We start from the raw sequence: 18,856 nt of genomic DNA, 5'->3' as shown, positions 1-18,856 counted from the left end.
TTTGGTAGGAAACATTAATGACTGGGTACTTAACGATGACATATGAATTGGCCAAGCTCGGGAGAGAAGAGGATCTGGCTGCACTTCTCTTCTCTGATGGTTTCTCTTGGAGGTCAGAGATGCTGATATATTTGGTCTGGGATATTGGGGTTGGGTGCAGACTCTGGCACTCTTTCTCTCTCTGTTTTTGGAGCAGAGAGAGACTGCTGTGCTCTGGGGAGAATTTGTCACTACTACGGAGTTCAGTCTCCTGCTGCCTTTTCTCTACTGTTAGTTGTGCTCTGCCGTAAGAGCCGCTGTTGCACTGGGACCTTGTTAACACTCCACCTCTCTAAAACAGGGAGTTTTCACCATATGTTCAGGTGTTCGGAAGGCCACCCCACCTTTCCTAGCACTGCTAGGAGCCCAGCTACCTCTGCTGGGCCCCTGCTGCCTCTTTGGCACTACTCTAGGTTTTGCTGCACCATAGCCCCCTGCCTGCTGAGGCATCCTACAGCCCCACTTCAGCTGCAGAGCTTACAATATGTCTAATCCACCATCCCGGGATTTTTACTCATTCCAGCCATTCTAGGTTGCAGCAGCCACCGTGAGTCCAGCGGGGGCATTTGGATCAGCTGCCCCTTAGGATTGTAAAGCAAAGCCTTTCTTCAATCTCTTCCCATCTCGGTCAAGACACCATTACCGCATGACCCCCGAGCTCGCGCCACAGCGCCCTCTGCTGCCATGGGGGAATCATTGCACACGCCCTGCCCGGCCAGGAGCCAGCAGCGCCCCTGCTGGCTGTGCCTGGAGGTGCGCTCCCCTCAGCCTTGCGTGTCTGGGCAGCAGCTGGGCCCTGCCGAGTGGTGAGGGACTGTGTGAGGTTTGGATCTCATCTCCTTGTTCCCCAGAGTACTAGCCACAGGCCCCCAGGCCAGGCAATGAAGGAAGGATAGGAAGAGATGAGTTGTGGGCTGTCCCCAGGTATTGTTAGCTCCCATCTCTACTCCTTTGGAGCCAAAGTGTCTATGATGGCCTTTGGCTGCCAGGTAGCCAGGGATGTTCTTCATTAGCTTCAAGCGAAAAAGGTGAAAAATAAAATCCTCTGCAGTGAGACCCTCACATTGCTTTCCCCACCTTTTTCCTGAGCAAACTGGAGGAGTTGCCCAGAACAACATACCACTCAGAGACCAAGGCTTGAATGCAATACAGATTTAATACGTTGAAAGAAGAAAAGGAGATGGCTCTCAGAGAGCACCAGGAGCAGCCACTAAGAATGAGCTCCCATGCGGTGTTCTTTGCAATGCTCTGCAGATGAAGGAAGGATGGCAGGTCCACACTAGACTGCCATGGGGAGTGAGGGACTGAAAAGAAGAAGATAATACAGCAAGGAAAGGATGGTCCAAAGCTCTAAATACAATTTTCTGAAGCTTTATTCCCTGCCCAAAACCATGCTTTGAAGTCTTGGGTGTTCTTGTCGGGAGACATTGCCAGCAGATTTAGCAGGGACGGCATCTGCTGCCACCATAGCAGTTGGTGATGCAGGAGATGTCAAAGCCCCCAGAGCTGATGGGCACTCCGCCACAGCTGAGGATGTTGCCAACAGCAGCAGAGGTGGAGGATCCCACGGCGGTGTTCTGTGGGGAGGAGCTGAGGATGGGCCCAGGCAGGGTCACCAGCACAGCAGGCGGCTCAATGACAACGTGGGAGCTCTGGCACTGCCTGACACAGCACTCATTGCAGCTGCTGGCCAGCGGGCAGGGCCCACAGGGCTGGCAGCAAGGGTCACAGGGCTTGCAGCAGGACATTGCTCACGGTCGCAGGTGTACCTGACACAGAGGGCAGGAGAAGCACAAAGTGAGGACACGTGAGAAGCAGCACTGCACCCAAACACCCTGCAGCCAGGGCACCTCCTGGCCCCCATTGCAGTGCCCAGCTCAAAGTCCAGGAGTCACCTGAGCCAAGTCCCAGCCTCTCTCTGTCTGCACAAGACCTTCTCTCCCCTGCCTTTTCCCAGCAAAAGCAGCTCCCAGGCTTGCACCAGCCCCTGTCAGCTGAAACGCAGAGGTCTCAGGCAAGAGCTGCTCTTGAAGCGGCAGCTGGAGGAGGAAGAATAGAAGAGGCTTTCCACTCACCTGATTCCTGAAGAGGAGTCTAGAGAAGTGGATGAGAGAGCAGAGACATGGACTGCCTTTTATAGCAGTCCTGACCTGCCTCAGGTCCAGAGACTCCTTAGTGGAAGCCACAATTTTCTGGCCAGCTCATGTCAAACGTGCACCAATCCCAGTTAATGGTAGGGAGTGAGTCCTGGTATCCTGCACTGCTGCCTTTTCATTTCCCGGCTAATTCTCTGTGCTTTCCTACATGAAGGGTCATTTCTCTGTGGGCTGGGATGAGAGATTCAAGGGTTTCCTGGGCAAAACCAATGCTGGCTGCATTTGGAATGCTCAGGCCATCAGCTGGCAGCATTCTCTGCAGAAAAATATGTTCACCTGTTTCATTCCTGTGGGTTTGGTTTTGTCCAAATTGTCAGGAAATGGGCGTCAGTCTCGTGCTTCTTGCCCACATGCCCAAGGACTGCCATGTGAGGGGTCATGACACATCATTTTCAGTTGCTTTTCCCATCTCTCCATGGTGATCATTCCTTGTTGCACACAGGTCTGCATATGCTGGGAGGGTTGGACCATGTTGCTAGTCAAACAGTGCCCATGGAGAAATTAGGTGGGCTTCATTTGGCTCATTGTCTTTCTGTGCACTCTCTTTGGGTCCTCTGGTAATATCAGGAGTTGTCAGGGCCCTGATCCTTGACAAGGATACCTGAGTAATTTTCTGCCACTCTTGTCCTCAGTATCTCCTCGACAGAGTTCCCAGAACTGCACACTTTTTCTGTCTGTTCCTGACTCTTTGCTGACTCTGTGTGTGCATACAGATCTTTGCATTATTACATGCTTGTGTGTTTGAAGTGTGTTTGAGCATATGTGCATCATTCTGTGCTTGGGCAACCCTCCTGAGGGCATGTGCAGGTCAGAGCAACAGGACTCTTCCCTGGAGTGTTCATGATCTCAGAGAGAATGATGTTTCCTTTGCCATCACTAATATCACTTTGTATGGAATCTAGAGCTAAATGGTCACAGCTTGAAGCTGTCAGAGAACTAGCACTGAAATCAGCTTTGGCCTCCTGCACTCTCCATTTCTTGTTTTCTGGAGAGGGAGAAACACCAAGACAGCCTGCCCATTTCTGCAGGTTGTTATCATTCTGTGGATCCCCTTCTGGTGGAACATTGCTGGTGTCCAGCAATGCTGTTGTCCAGCGTGGGACACAGGTTTCTCCTGTCCAGGCAAATGGCAGATGCACTTCTACATCTCAGCAACCTGGTGCTGACTGTGTATGACTGAGATCCCCCAAGAAAATTTTTCTTGGACCAAAGGAACCCATATTCAGCTGTTGCTCTGCTGTGAGATTTAGGCCAGTTGGATCTACCACATAGCGTAGCTGAGTGCTCCTCCCTTCCCTTTAGAAGCTGTTGATGGTTATAATATTTTTGTTTGATTTTTTTTCCTCCAGGTATCTTATCCCATAATTTGCTAGGAAACATTAATGACTGGGTACTTAATAAAGAGGAAAGAAGAGGTCAAGCTCAGGGGTAATGGGCATCTGGCTGGATTTCTCTTATCTAGGGTTTGTCCTGGAGTCCAGAGATGTCGAGATATTACGACTGTGAAAATGGGAATGGGTGCAGCCCCTTACTGTCTTTCTGTTTTCAGTGGGCAAAGGGACCATAGTGCTGTGCGGAGAATTTTTCAGAACTGCGGGTTTTCATCTCCTAATGCCTTTCTTCTTCTGCGAGTGGCACTCTGCTTGTAAGAGCAGCCATTGTACTGGGACCTGTTTAACACTCTATGTCACTAAAAGAGGGACTTTTCCCCATATGTTCAAGTGCTTGGGATCCCCACCCTACCTTTCCTTGCTTTGTTTGGAGCTCGGCTGCCATTGTTGGGCCCATGTTTCTTCTTCAGCAATGCTCTGGGTTTTGGTGACCTGTAGCCCCAGCCTGCTATGAACTCCTCCAGTTCCAGCTACACATGCAGAGCTTCTGATAGATCTTGTCCACTACTGGAGGATTTTTACTCTTTCCTGCTCTTCTAGCTTGCTGATCTGAGAGTCCTGATGGGGCACCAGGATCAGCTGCCCCTCAGGTTTTTTAAAGCAAAGCATTTCTTCCATCCCTTCCCATCTCGGTCACAGTACATTTCCGTATGACCCCCGAGCTTGTGCTACAGCGCCCTCTGCTGCCATGGGGGAATCATCGCATGTGCCCTGCCCGGCCAGGAGCCAGCAGCGCCCCTGCTGGCTGTGCCTGGAGGTGCGGTCCCCTCAGCCCTGCGTGTCTGGGCAGCAGCTGCACCCTGCTGAGTGCTGAGGGACTGTGTGAGGTTTGGATCTCATCTCCTTGTCCCCAGAAATGCTGGCCACAGGCCATAGGCAAGGCAAAGAAGGAAGGATGGGAAGAGATGGGCTACGGGCTGTCCCCTGATGGTGTTGTTTTCCATTCCCACTCCTTTGGAGCCAATGTCACCGTGATGGCCTTTGGATGCTGAGTAGCCAAGGATGTTCTCCACCAGCCTCAAGAGAAAAGGGCACAAAAAAAAATTCCGCTCCAGCGAGCCCCAAACACTGCATTCTCCCCCCTTCTTATTGGGCAAACTGGAAGAGTTGCCCCAGAACAACAGACAACTCAGAGACAAAGGCCTGAATGCAAGACAGTTTTAATAATTTTACAGAAGAAAAGGAGTTGGCTCTCAGAGAGCACCAGGAGCAGCCACCAAGATAGAACTCCCATGTGGTGCTCTTTGCACTGCTCTGCAGAGGTAGGAAGGATGGCAGGTCCACATTAGACTGCCTGGGGTAGGGGGGGACAGAAATGAAGAAGAGAATAGACCAAGGAAGAGATGGTCCAAAGCTCAAAATACAATTTTCTGAAGCTCTACTTCCTGCCCAAAACCATGCTTTGAAGTCTTGGGTGTTCTTGCCGGAAGACATTGCCAGCAGGTTTAGCAGGGACGGCATCTGCTGCCACCATAGCAGTTGGTGATGCAGGAGATGTCAAAGCCCCCAGAGCTGATGGGCACTCCGCCACAGCTGAGGATGTTGCCAACAGCAGCAGAGGTGGAGGATCCCACGGCGGTGTTCTGTGGGGAGGAGCTGAGGATGGGCCCAGGCAGGGTCACCAGCACAGCAGGCGGCTCAATGACAACGTGGGAGCTCTGGCACTGCCTGACACAGCACTCATTGCAGCTGCTGGCCAGCGGGCAGGGCCCACAGGGCTGGCAGCAAGGGTCACAGGGCTTGCAGCAGGACATGGCTGGGGCTCACAGGTGCACCTGGCACAGAGGGCAGGGAGAAGCACAAAGTGAGGACACATGAGAAGCAGCACTGCACCCAAACACCCTGCAGCCAAGGCACCTCCTGGCCCCCATTGCAGTGCCCAGCTCAAAGCCCAGGAGCCACCTGAGCCAACTCCCAGCTTCTCTCTGTCTGCATGAGACCTTCTCTCCCCTGCCTTTTCCCGGCAAAAGCAGCTCCCAGGCTTGCAGCAGCCCCTGTCAGCTGAAACCCAGAGGTCTCAGGCAAGAGCTGCTCTTGAAGCGGCAGCTGGAGGAGGAGGAGGAGAAGAGGCTTTCCACTCACCTGATTCCTGAAGAGGAGGAGGTGAGAGAAGTGGATGAGAGAGCAGAGACTTGGGCTGCCTTTTATAGCAGTCCTGACCTGCCTCAGGCCCACAGGCACCTTTGTAGAAGCCACAATTTGCTGACCAGTTCATGTCAAAAGTGCACCAATCCCAGGTAATGGTAGGCATTCAATCCTGGCTTCCTGTACTGCTGCCTTTTCATTTCCCTGCTAATTCTTTGTGCTTTCCTACATGAAGGGTCATTTCTGTAAGTGTTGGAATGAGAGATTCAAGGGTTTCCTGGGCAAAACCAATGCCAGGTGCATTTGGAATGCTTAGATCATAACTTGGCAGCATCCTCTGCATAAATACATGTTCCCCTGTGTCATTCCTGTGGGTTTGTTTAGTCCAGGTTGTCAGGAAATGGGCGTCTGTCTCGTGCTTCTTACCCACATGCCCAAGGACTGCCATGGGAGGGGACATGACAGATCATTTTCTTTTTCCAATCTCTTCATGATGGTCACTCACTGTTGCCCAGAGCTCTGCATCTGCTGCTATGGTTGGACTCTGTTGCTATTCAAACAGTACACAGAGAAAAGTTGTGTTGTCCTCATTTGGCTCATGGTTTTTCTGTGTAATCGCTGTGAGTCCCGTGAAAATACCGGGAGTTGTCTAGGGCCTGATCCTTCTCAAGGAGACCTGAGTACTTTTCTGCCACACTTGTTCCCTGTATCTCCTCAGAGGTGTTCCCAGAACTGCACATTTTTTCTGGCTGTTCCTGAGTATTTGCTGACTCTCTGGGACCTTACAGATCTTTGCATTATTCCAGGCTGGTGTGTTTGAGCACAAGTACATTTTTTTGTGCTTGGGTGACCGTCCTGAAGGCATGTGCAGGTGAGTGCAGCAGGACTCTTCCCTGGAGTGTTCATGATCTCAGATAGAGATCCTTTGCCATCAGGAATGGCTCTTTGCATGGAATCTACAGCTTAATGGCCATGGCTCCAAGCTGTCAGAGAACTAGCGCTGAAATCATCTTCTGCCTCCTGCACTCTCCATTTCTTGTTTTCTGGAGAGGGAGAAACACCAAGACAGCCTGCCCACTTCTGCAGGTTGTTATCATTCAGTGGATCCCCTTCTGGTGGAACGTTGCAGGTGGCCAGGGAGGGACACCGGCTCCTTCTGTCCAGGCCAATCCCAGATGCATTTCTACATCTCAGCAACCTGGCGCAGACCTAGCTGGGCTAAGACCGCCCAGGAAATTTTTCTTGGATGAAAGGAACCCATATTCAGGTGTTACTCTACTGTGAGATATAGGACAGTTGGATCTACCCACTTAGCATAGGGTAGTGCTGCTCCCTTCCCTTTAGAAGCTGTTGATGGTTCTCAACTTTTTTTTTATTCTTTTCCCTCAAGGAATTTTATCCCAAAATTTTCTAGGAAACGTTAATGACTGGGTACTATAGAAAGAGAAAAGAAGTGGCGAAGTTCAGGTGAGACAGGCATCAGGATGCACTTCTCTTATCTGAGGGTTTCTCCTGTGGCCAGAGATGCCGAGACATTTGGACTGGCAAGACGGGCTTGGTTGCAGCCCCTGGCTCTCTTTGTCTCTCAGCTTTTGTAGGGGAGAGACAATGCAGAGTTTTGGGGAGAATTCATCACCACTGCAGGGTTCTGTCTCCTGCTGCCTTTCTTTTACTGTGCGTGGAGCTCTGCTCGTAGGAGCAGGCATTGATTTGGAACCTTGTTAACACTCTACCTCAGTAAAAGAGGGACTTTTCACCTTATGTCCATATGTCCAGGTGCTCGGAATCCTGTACCCTGCCTTTCCTTGCAATGTTACAGTCAGGATTCCACTGAGGGACCCCTGCTGCCTCTTCAGCACTGCTCTGGATTTTGCTGCAATGTAGCTACGCAGCCCCTGCCTGCTGAGACATCCCACAGTTCCAGCCACAGCTGCAGAGCTCTAGATAAATCTCATCCACTACACTGGAATATTTGCTTGTTCCTGCCATTCCAGCTTTCTGCCCCCCAGAGTTCATATGGGATGCTGGGATCACCAGCCCTTTAGGATTGTAAAGCAAAGCGTTTCTTCCATCCCTTCCCATCTCTGCCAAGCCGCCATTACCGCATGGCCCCATAGCTCGCTCCACAGTGCCCTCGGCTGCCATGGGGGAATCATCGCACGTGCCCTGCCCGGCCGTGAGCCAGCAGCGCCCCTGCTGGCTGTGCCTGGAGGTGCGGTCCGCTCAGCCCTGCGTGTCCGGGTAGCAGCTGCGCCCTGCTGAGTGGTGAGGGACTGTGTGAGGTTTGGATCTCATCTAATTGCTTCCCAGAGTGCTGGCCACAGATGCCAGGCCAGGCAAAGAAGGAAGGATAGGAAGAGATGAGTTGTGGGCTGTCCCCTTGTGTTGTTGTTTCCAATCCCCACTCCTATGGAGCCAAAGACTTCAGGATGGCCTTTGGCTGTCAAGTAGCCAGGAATGTTCTCCTTCAGCTCCAATGAAAAGGGCAAAAAGAAATTCCGCTGTAGCGAGCCCCAAACACTGCTTTCTCCGTCCTTTTTCCTGAGCAAAATGGAGGAGTTGCCCCAGAACAACAGATGAGACAGAGACCAAGGCTTGAATGCAACACAGTTTTAATATGTTTAAAGAAGAAAAGGAGTTGGCTCTCAGAGAGCACCAGGAGCAGCCACTAAGATGGAGCTCCCATGTGGTGTTCTTTGCACTGCCCTGCAGATGAAGGAAGGATGGCAGGTCCACACTAGACTGCCTTGGGGAGTGAGGGACAGAAATGGAGAGGAGAATTGCACAAGGAAGGGATGGTGCAAAGCTCAAAATACAATTTTCTGAAGCTCTATTTCCTGCCCAAAACCATGCTTAGAAGTCTTGGGTGTTCTTGCCGGAAGACATTGCCAGCAGGTTTAGCAGGGACGGCACCTGCTGCCACCATAGCAGTTGGTGATGCAGGAGATGTCAAAGCCCCCAGAGCTGATGGGCACTCCGCCACAGCTGAGGATGTTGCCAACAGCAGCAGAGGTGGAGGATCCCACGGCGGTGTTCTGTGGGGAGGAGCTGAGGATGGGCCCAGGCAGGGTCACCAGCACAGCAGGCGGCTCAATGACAACGTGGGAGCTCTGGCACTGCCTGACACAGCACTCAGTGCAGCTGCTGGCCAGCGGGCAGGGCCCACAGGGCTGGCAGCAAGGGTCACAGGGCTTGCAGCAGGACATGGCTCGGGCTCACAGGTGCACCTGGCACAGAGGGCAGGGTGAAGCACAAAGTGAGGACACGTGAGAAGCAGCACTACACCCAAACACCCTGCAGCCAAGGCACCTCCTGGCCCCCATTGCAGTGCCCAGCTCAAAGCCCAGGAGCCACCTGAGCCAACTCCCAGCTTCTCTCTGTCTGCATGAGACCTTCTCTCTCCTGTCCTGTCTTGGCACAAGCAGCTCCCAGTCCTGCACTATGACAATCCCATCTCAGCTGAGACCTCCAGCCAGGCAACAGCTTGCCTTGAAACAGCAGCAGCAGTAGGAGGAGGAAGAAGAGGTTTCCCACTCACCTGATTCCTGAGGAGGAGGTGAGAGAAGTGAATGAGAGAGCAGAGACTTGGGCTGCCTTTTATAGCAGTCCTACACTGCCTCAGGCACACAGGCACCTTTGTGGAAGTCGTAATTTGATGACCCGGTCATGTCAAATGTGAACCATCCTAGTTAATGGTAGGTCTTGTGTCCTTGTTTCCTGCACTGCTGCCTTTTCATTTCCCTGCTAATTCTCTGTGCTTTCCTACATGAAGGGTCATTTCTGTGAGTGCTGGGATGAGAGATTCAAGGATTTCCTGGGCAAAACCAATGCTTATTGCTTTTAGAATGCTCAGATCATCACTTGTCAGCATCCGCTGTGGACAAATATGTTCACCTGTGTCATTCCTGTGGATTTGGTTTTCTCCAATTTATCAGGAAATGGGCGTCAGTCTTGTGCTCCTTGCCCACATGTCCAAGGACTGCCATGTGAGGAGATATGACTCATCATTTTCTTTTGCCTTTCCCGTCTCTACATGATGGTCACTTACTGTTGCACACAGGTTGGCGTCCGCTGGGAGGGTTGGACCCTGTTGCTACTCAAACAGTGCCCAGGGAAAAATTGTGTTGGCCTCATTTTGCTCATGATATTTCTGTGCCCTCTCTGTGGGTCCCCTGAAAAAAACAGTAGTTGTCTGGGGCCTGATCCTTGACAAGGGGACCTGAGTGATTTTCTGTCACTCTTGTCCCCAGTATCTCCTCGGCAGTGTTCCCAGAACTGCACACTTTTTCTGTCTGTTCCTGAGTCTTTGCTGACTCTCTGGGACCATGCAGATCTTTGCATTATTCCTTGCTGCTGTGCTTCACCACACTCTTGCATCATTCTGTGCTTGGGTGACCCTCCGGCAAGCCTGTGCAGGTCAGACCACCAGGACTCTTCCCTGGAGTGTTCATGATCTCAGAGAGAAACATATTTCCTTTGCCATCAGGAATGGCTCTTTGCATGGAATCTACAGGTGAATGGGAATGGCTTCCAGCTGTCAGAGAACTAGCTCTGAAATCAACTTTGGCCTCCTGCACTCTCCATTTCTTGTTTTCTGGAGAGGGAGAAACACCAAGACAGCCTGCCCACTTCTGCAGGTTGTTATCATTCAGTGAATCCCCTTCAGGTGGAACATTGCTGGTGGCCAGGGTGGGACACTGGCTCCTCCTGTCCAGGCCAATACCAGATGCATTTCTACATCTCAGCAACCCAGTGCTGACTGAGCAGGCCTGAGACGCCCCAGCCAATGGGTCTTAGACCAAATGTACTCATATTAAGGTATTGCTCTGCTGTGACATAGACGACAGTTTGATTGACCCACATAGCATAGCTGAGTGCTTCTCCCTTCCTAAGAGACTGTTGAGGGTTAGAATCTTTCCTTTTGTTTGATTCTTTTTCCTCCAGCAATTTTGTCCCATTATTTGCTAGGAAACATTAATGAATGGGTACTTGAGAATGAAAAAAAAAAAGTGTCCAAGTTCAGGGGAGGTGGGTATCTGGCTGCACTTCTCTGAGGGTTTCTCCTGGAGGCCAGACATGCCGAGACATTAGGACTGGGAAAATGGGGTTGGGTGTAGACCCTGGCTCTCTTTCTGACCCAGCTTTCAGAAGGGAAGGAGATTGCAGCGCTGTGGGAAGAATTCGTGACCACTGCACTGTTCCATCTCCTGCTGCTGTTCTTCTGCTGTGAGTGGAGCTCTGCTTGTAAGAGTAGACACTGCACTGCGACGTTGTTAACACTCTACCTCAATAAAGGAGGGATTTTTCACCATATGTTCAGGTACTCGGAATCCCCACCCTGCCTTTCCTTGCAATGCTTGGAGCCGGGATGCCACTGTTGGGCCTCTCCTACTTTTGCACTGCTCTGGGTTTTGCTGCGCTGCAGCTCTGCAGGCCTTGCCTGCTGAGACATTCCACAGTCCCAGATAGAGCTGCAGAGTGTCTGAGAGGTGTTCTTCACTACCCTGGAATTTTTGCTCGTTCCTGCCATTCCAGCTTGCAGCTTCCAAGAGTCCAGCTGGGGTGCTGGGCTAAGCTGCCCATCAGGCTTATAAAAGCAAAGCCTTCCTTCCATCCCTTCCTGTCACGGCCAAGCCACAATTACCACGTGACCCCCGAGCTCGCTCCACAGCGCCCTCTGCTGCCATGGGGGGGGAATCATCGCACGCACCCTGCCCGGCCAGGAGCCAGCAGCGCCCCTGCTGGCTGTGCCCGGAGGTGCGGTCCGCTCAGCCCTGCGTGTCTGGGCAGCAGCTGCACCCTGCTGAGTGCTGAGGGACTGTGTGAGGTTTGGATCTCATCTCCTTGTTCCCAGGAATGCTGGGCACAGGCCCTTTGCCAGGCAATAAAGGAATGATGGGAAGAGATGAGCTGTGGGCTGTCCAGAGTTTTTGATTTTTCCCATATACACACCATTGGAGCCAAAGTCTTCCTGATGGCCATTTAGCTGCTGAGTAGCCAGGGATGTTCTTTATCAGCCTCAAGGGAAAAAGGCACAAAATAAAATCCGCTGTAGCGAGCCCCAAACACTGCTGTCTCCCTCCTTTTGCCTGAGCAAACTGGAGGAGTTGCCAAGAACAACAGACGACACAGAGACTAAGGCTTGAATGCAACACAGTTTTAATAGGTTTAAAGAAGAAAAGGAGTTGGCTCTCAGAGAGCACCAGGAGCAGCCACTAAGATGGAGCTCCCATGTGGTGTTCTTTGCACTGCCCTGCAGAGGTAGGAAGGATGGCAGGTCCACACTAGACTGCCTTGGGGAGTGAGGGACAGAAATGGAGAGGAGAATTGCACAAGGAAGGGATGGTCCAAAGCTCTAAATACAATTTTCTGAAGCTCTATTTCCTGCCCAAAACCATGCTTTGAAGTCTTGGGTGTTCTTGCCGGAAGACATTGCCAACAGGTTTAGCAGGGACGGCATCTGCTGCCACCATAGCAGTTGGTGATGCAGGAGATGTCAAAGCCCCCAGAGCTGATGGGCACTCCGCCACAGCTGAGGATGTTGCCAACAGCAGCAGAGGTGGAGGATCCCACGGCGGTGTTCTGTGGGGAGGAGCTGAGGATGGGCCCAGGCAGGGTCACCAGCACAGCAGGCGGCTCAATGACAACGTGGGAGCTCTGGCACTGCCTGACACAGCACTCATTGCAGCTGCTGGCCAGCGGGCAGGGCCCACAGGGCTGGCAGCAAGGGTCACAGGGCCTGCAGCAGGACATGGCTCACGGTCACAGGTGCACCTGGCACAGTGGGCAGGGAGAAGCACAAAGTGAGGACACATGAGAAGCAGCACTGCACCCAAACACCCTGCAGCCAAGGCACCTCCTGGCCCCCATTGTAGTGCCCAGGTCAAAGCTCAGGAGCCACCTGAGCCAAGTCCCAGCCTCTCTCTGTCTGCATGAGACCTTCTCTCTCCTGCCCTGTCTCGGCACAAGCAGGTCCCAGTCCTGCACTATGACCACCCCATCTCAGCTGAGACCTCCAGCCAGGCAACAGCTTGCCTTGAAACAGCAGCACCAGAAGAAGAGGTTTCCCACTCACCTGATTCCTGAGGAGGAGGAAGAGGTGAGAGAAGTGGATGAGAGAGCAGAGACTTGGACTGCCTTTTATAGCAGTCCTGACCTGCCTGAGGCCCAGAGGCACCTTAGTGGAAGCCACAATTTTCTGACCAGTACATGTCAAATGTGCACCATGCCAATTAATGGTAGGGGTTCTGTCTTGGTTTCCTGTTCTGCCGCCTTTTCATTTTCCAGTTAATTCTCTTTGATTTCCTACATGAAATGGGTAATTTCTCTAAATGCTGGGATGAGAGATTAAAGGATTTCCTGGGCAAAACCAATGCTGGGTGCATTTAGAATGCTCACACCACCCGCTGGCAGCATCCTCTCTGGACAAATATGTTCACCTCTGTCATTCCTGTGGGTTTGGTTTTGTCCAAGTTGTCAGGAAATGGGCATCAGTCTCGTGCTCCTTGCCCACACGACCAAGGATTGCCATATGAGGGGTCATGACACATCATTTTCAGTTGATTATCCCATCATTCCATGATGGGAACTCACTGTTGCGCACAGGTCTGCATCTGCTGGGAGGGTGGAACCCTGTTGCTACTCAAAGAATGCTCAGAGAAAAATTGTGTTGGCCTCATTTGGCTCTTCAGATTTCTGTGCACTCTCTGTGGGTCCTCTAGGAATATCAGGAGTTTTCTGGGGCCTGATCCTTGTACAGGATACCTGAGTAATTTTCTGCTGCACTTGTCACCTGTATCTCCTCAGCAGAGTTCCCTGAAATGCACATCTTTTCTGTCTGTTCCTGACTCTTTGCTGACTCTCTGGGACCATATAGATCTTTGCATTATTCCATGCTGGTGTGTTTGAGTACACGTGTCTCATTCTGTGCTTGGGCAACCCTCCTGAGGGCATGTGCAGGTCAGAGCAGCAGGACTCTTCCCTGGAGTGTTCATGATCTCAGAGAGAAACATATTTCCTTTGCCATCAGGAATGGCACTTTGTATGGAATCTACAGCTGAATGGCCATGGCTCCCAGCTGTCAGAGAACTAGTACTGAAATCAACTTTGGCCTCCTGCACTCTCCATTTCTTGTTTTCTGGTGAGGGAGAAATACCAAGACAGCCTGCCCACTTCTGCAGGTTGTTATCATTCAGTGGATCCCCTTCAGGTGGACGGTTGCTGGTGGCCAGGGTGGGACACAGGCTCTTCCTGTCCAGGCCAATGCCAGATGCACTCCTACATCTCAACAGCCTGGTGTTACTGAGTGAAGCTCAGACCCCCCCAGGAAATATTTCTTGTACCAAAGGAACCCATATTGAGGTGTTCTCTGCTGTGACATATAGGACAGTTTGATCTACCCACAGAGCACAGCTGAGTGCTGCTTCCTTACCTTTCGAAACGGTTGATGGTTAGAATCTTTCCTTTTGATTCGACTTCCTCAAGGAATTATCTCCTATAACTTGTTGGGAAGCATTAACGACTGGGTAGTTAAGAAAGAGAAAAATAGTGGCCAATCTCAGGGGCATCTTACTGCACTTCTCCCCTCTGAGGGTTTCATCTGGAGGCCAGAGGTGCTAAGACATTTGGAGTGGTGAAAATGGGCTTGGGTGCAGCTTCTGGCACTCTTTCTCCCTCAGCTTTCAGAGAGGAGAGAGCCTGCAGCCCTGTGGGGATAACTCATTGCCACTGTGGGGTTCTTTTAGTGCCTTTCTTCTACTGTGAGTGGACCTCTGCTTGTAGGAACAAGTGTTGCACTGGGTCCTTGTTAAAACAATACCTCGGTGAAAGAGGTGTTTTTCACCATATGTTCAGGTGCTTGGAATCAGCACCCAACCTTTTCTTGCCCTTCTGGGAGCTGAGCTGCCACTGCTGGGCCCCTGCTGCTTCTTCAGTACTGCTCTTGATTTCTCTGCACTATAGCCCTACAGCTGCTGCCTGCTGAGACGTCATGCAGTTCCAGCTACAGGCTGCAGAGCTACAGAAATATCTCAGCCATGACCCTGGAATTATTGATAGTACCTGCCATTCCAGCTTGCTGCTCCTGAGAGTCCAGCTGGGGCAGCAGGAGGAGCTGCCCCTCGGGATTTGTAAAGCCAAGCCTTTCTTCAATCCCTTCCCATCTCTGTCTAGCCGCCATTACGACACGGCCCCTGAGCTCGCACCACAGCGCCCTCTGCTGCCATGGGGGGGGAATCATCGCACGTGCCCTGCCCAGCTAGGAGCCAGCAGCGTCCCTGCTGGCTGTGCCCGGAGGTGCGGTCCTGTCAGACCTGCGAGTCTGGGCAGCAGCTGGGGCTGGGCCCTGCCGAGTGCTGAGAGACTGTGTGAGGCTTGGATCTCATCTCCTTGTTCCCAGATGTGCTCGCTACAGACCCTAGGCCAAGCTATGAAGGAAGGATGGGAAGAGATGCGTTTTGGGCTGTCCCCTTGCATTTTTGTTTCCCATCCCCACTCCTATAGAGCCAAAGCCTTCATGATGGCCATTTGGCTTCTCAGTAACCAGGGATGCTCTTTATCAGCTCCAAGAGAAAGAGGCACAATATAAAATCCACTGCAGTGGGCTCCAAACATTGCTCTCTCTATCTTTTCCCTGTGCAAACTGGAGGAGGTGCTCCAGAACAACAGATGACTCAGACGCAAAGGCTTGAATGCAATATAGTTTTAATAAGTTTACAGAAGAAAAGGAAATGGCTCACAGAGAGCACCAGGAGCAGCCACTAAGATGGAGCTCCCATGTGGTGTTCTTTGCACTGATCTGCAGAGGTAGGAAGGATGGCAGGTCCACACTAGACTGTCTTGGGGAGTGAGGGACTGAAAAGGAGAAGAGAATTGCACAAGGAAGGGATGATGCAAAGCTCTAAATACAATTTTCTGAAGCTCTATTTCCTGCCCAAAACCATGCTTTGAAGTCTTGGGTGTTCTTGTCGGAAGACATTGCCAGCAGGTTTAGCAGGGACGGCATCTGCTGCCACCATAGCAGTTGGTGATGCAGGAGATGTCAAAGCCCCCAGAGCTGATGGGCACTCCGCCACAGCTGAGGATGTTGCCAACAGCAGCAGAGGTGGAGGATCCCACGGCGGTGTTCTGTGGGGAGGAGCTGAGGATGGGCCCAGGCAGGGTCACCAGCACAGCAGGCGGCTCAATGACAACGTGGGAGCTCTGGCACTGCCTGACACAGCACTCATTGCAGCTGCTGGCCAGCGGGCAGGGCCCACAGGGCTGGCAGCAAGGGTCACAGGGCTTGCAGCAGGACATGGCTCGGGCTCACAGGTGCACCTAGGATGGAAGACAGGGAGAGGGACAAAGTGAGGATGTATGAGAAGCAGCACTGCACCCAAACACTCTGGAAGCATGAGAGCTCCTGGCCCCCATTGCAGCTCAAAGCCCAGGAGCCACCTGAGCCAACTCCCAGCCTCTCTCTGTCTGTACAAGACCTTCTCTCCCCTGCCCTCTCTCACCACAAGCAGCTCCCAGCCTTGCATCAGCCCATCTCAGCTGAAACCCACATGTCTCAGGCAAGAGCTGCTCTTGAAGCAGCAGCACCAGGAGGAAGAGAAGAGGCTTCCCACTCACCTGATTCCTGAGGAGGAGGTGAGAGAAGTGGATGTGAGAGCAGAGACTTGGGCTGCCTTTTATAGCAGCCCTGACCTGCCTGAGGCCCAGAGGCACCTTAGTGGAAGCCATAATTTTCTGACCGATACATGTCAAATGTGCACCATGCCAATTAATGGTAGGGGTTCTGTCTTGGTTTCCTGTTATGCTGCCTTTTCATTTCCTGGCTAATTCTCTGAGCTTTCCTACGTGAATGGTCATTGCTCTAAATGCTGGGATGAGAGATTCAAAGGTTTCCTGGGAAAAACCAATGCCAGGTGCATTTGTCATGCTCACACCATCACTTGGCAGCATCCGCTGTGGACAAATATGTTCACCTGTGTCATTCCTGTGGGTTTGGTTTTGTTCAAGTTGTCAGCAAATGGGCGTCAGTCTCGTGCTTCTTGCCCACATGCCCAAGGACTGCCATGAGAAGGCTCATGACACATCATTTTCTGTTACTTTTCCTATCTTTCAACGATGGTCACTTACTGTTGCACACAGGTCTGCATCTGCTGGGAGGGTTGGACCATGTTGCTAGTCTAACATTGCTCAGAGAAAAATTGTGTTGGCCTGATTTGGCTATTGGTCATTCTGTGCAATATCTCTGGGTCCCCTGGAAATACCAGGACTTTCCTGGGGCCTGATCCTTGTCAAGGACAACTGAGTAATTTTCTACCATGCTTGTCCCCAGTATCTCATCTGCAGAGTTTCCTGATCTGCACATTTTTTCTGTCTGTTCCTGACTCTTTGCTGACTCTCTGGGACCATACAGATCTTTGCATTATTCCATGCTGCTGTGTTTAAGCACATGTGTATCACCCTGTGGTGGGTGACCCTCCCACGGGCATGTGCAGGTCAGAGCAGCAGGACTCTTCCCTGCAGTGTTCATGATCTCAGATAGAAACATGTTTCCTTTGCCATCAGGAATGGCTCTTTGTATGGAATCTACAGGTAAATGGTCATGGCTTCCAGCTGGCAGAGATCTAGCACTGAAATCAACTTTGCACTCCTGCACTCTCCATTTCTTGTTTTCTGGAGAGGGAGAAACACAAAGGTAGCCTGCCCACTTCTGCAGGTTGTTATCATTTAGTGGATCCCCTTCTGGTGGAACGTTGCAGGTGTCCAGGGTGGGACACAGTTTCCTCCTCCTTTCAAGGCAAAAGGCACATGCACTTCTACATTTTAGCAGATGGTGCTGACTGAACAGCCATGAGATCCCCCAGGAAATTTTTCTTGGACCAAAGGAACCCACATTCAGGTGTTGCTCTGCTGTCAGATATAACAACATAGCATACCTGAGTGCCTGTTCCCTCCCCTTTAGAGGCTCTTGAGGATCAGACTTACTCTTTTTGATGCTACTTGCTTAAGGTATTTTGCCGCATAATTTACTGGGAAATATTAATGACTGTGTTCGTAAGAAAGAGAAAAGAAGTGGCCAAGCTCACGGAAAGATATCATCTGGTTGCACTTCTCATATCTGTGGGTTTCTACTGGTGGCCAGAGGTGCTCAGACAGTTGGATGGTGGAAAAAGTAGTTAGGTGCAGCCCCTGGCTCGCTTTCTTTCTCCACTATCGGAGGGAGATAGTGGAGAAAGTAGTAGTCCTGTGAAGAGCATTTATCACCATTGTGCGGTTCTATCTCCTGCGACCTTCCTTCTACTGTGAGTGGAGCTCTGTTTGTAAGGGCAGTCATTGCACTTGGTCCTTGTTAACACTCTACCTCAATGAAAGAGGGATTTTTAACCATATGTTCAGTTGCTCGGAATGCAGATTTCATCTTTCCTTGCAATGCTTGGGACTGGGCTGACACTGTTGGGCCTCTGTGGCTTTTTCTGCACTACTCTGAGCTTTGCTGCACTGTAGCTCCCTACCTGCTGAGACATCCTGCAGTTCCAGCTACGGCTACAAAGATTCTGATAGATCACGCCCGCCAGCTCAGGATTTTTACGCATTCCAGCCATTAAAATTTGCTGCTCCTGAGAGTCCAGCTGGGGCAGCCAGATTTGCTGCCCCTTCAGCTTTGTAAGGCAAAGCCTTTCTTCATCCCTTCCCCTTTTTGTCAAGCGGACATTACCACATAGCCCCCAAGCTCGCACCACAGCGCCCTCTGCTGCCAGGGGGGAATCATCGCACGCACCCTGCCCGGCCAGGAGCCAGCAGCGCCCCTGCTGGCTGTGCCTGGAGGTGCGGTCCCCTCAGCGCTGCATGTCTGGGCAGCAGCTGGGCCCTGCCGAGTGCTGAGGGATTGTGTGAGGTTTGGATCTCATCTAATTTTTCCCAGGTGTGCAGGCTATGGACCCAAGGCCAAGCTATGAAGGAAGGATGGGAGGAGTTTAGTTTTGGGCTGTCTCCTAGTGTTTTTGTTTCCCATCCCCACTCCTATGGAGCCAAAGCCTTCATGATGGCCTTGGGCTGCCCAGTAACCAGGGATGCTCTTGATCAGCTCCAAGAGAAAGGGGCACAATATAAAATCCACTACAGTGAGCCCCAAACATTGGTCTCTCCATCTTTTTCCAAACTTGAGCAAACTGGAGGAGGTGCCCAGGAACA

At 51.7% G+C, this 18,856-nt stretch overlaps 5 pseudogenes; all 5 read right to left on the bottom strand.

Annotated features, from left to right (window-relative positions):
• Nucleotides 1-1,478: 1,478 nt before the first annotated feature.
• Nucleotides 1,479-2,244, bottom strand: LOC135458474 (feather keratin Cos2-2-like; annotated as a pseudogene).
• A 2,787-nt stretch (nt 2,245-5,031) lies between these two features.
• LOC135458487 (feather keratin Cos2-2-like) lies at nt 5,032-5,804 on the bottom strand (annotated as a pseudogene).
• Nucleotides 5,805-8,568: 2,764 nt separating this feature from the next.
• On the bottom strand, nt 8,569-9,345 carry LOC135458515 (feather keratin Cos2-2-like; annotated as a pseudogene).
• Nucleotides 9,346-12,115: 2,770 nt separating this feature from the next.
• LOC135458301 (feather keratin Cos2-2-like) lies at nt 12,116-12,888 on the bottom strand (annotated as a pseudogene).
• A 2,770-nt stretch (nt 12,889-15,658) lies between these two features.
• On the bottom strand, nt 15,659-16,415 carry LOC135458488 (feather keratin Cos2-2-like; annotated as a pseudogene).
• Between the last annotated feature and the right edge of the window lie 2,441 nt (nt 16,416-18,856).

This window comes from Zonotrichia leucophrys, chromosome 27 (genome assembly GCF_028769735.1).
Source record: "Zonotrichia leucophrys gambelii isolate GWCS_2022_RI chromosome 27, RI_Zleu_2.0, whole genome shotgun sequence".
NCBI lineage: Eukaryota > Metazoa > Chordata > Aves > Passeriformes > Passerellidae > Zonotrichia > Zonotrichia leucophrys.
The sequence above is the reverse complement of the archived record's forward strand: the minus strand, read 5'-3'. Positions and strand labels throughout refer to the sequence as shown.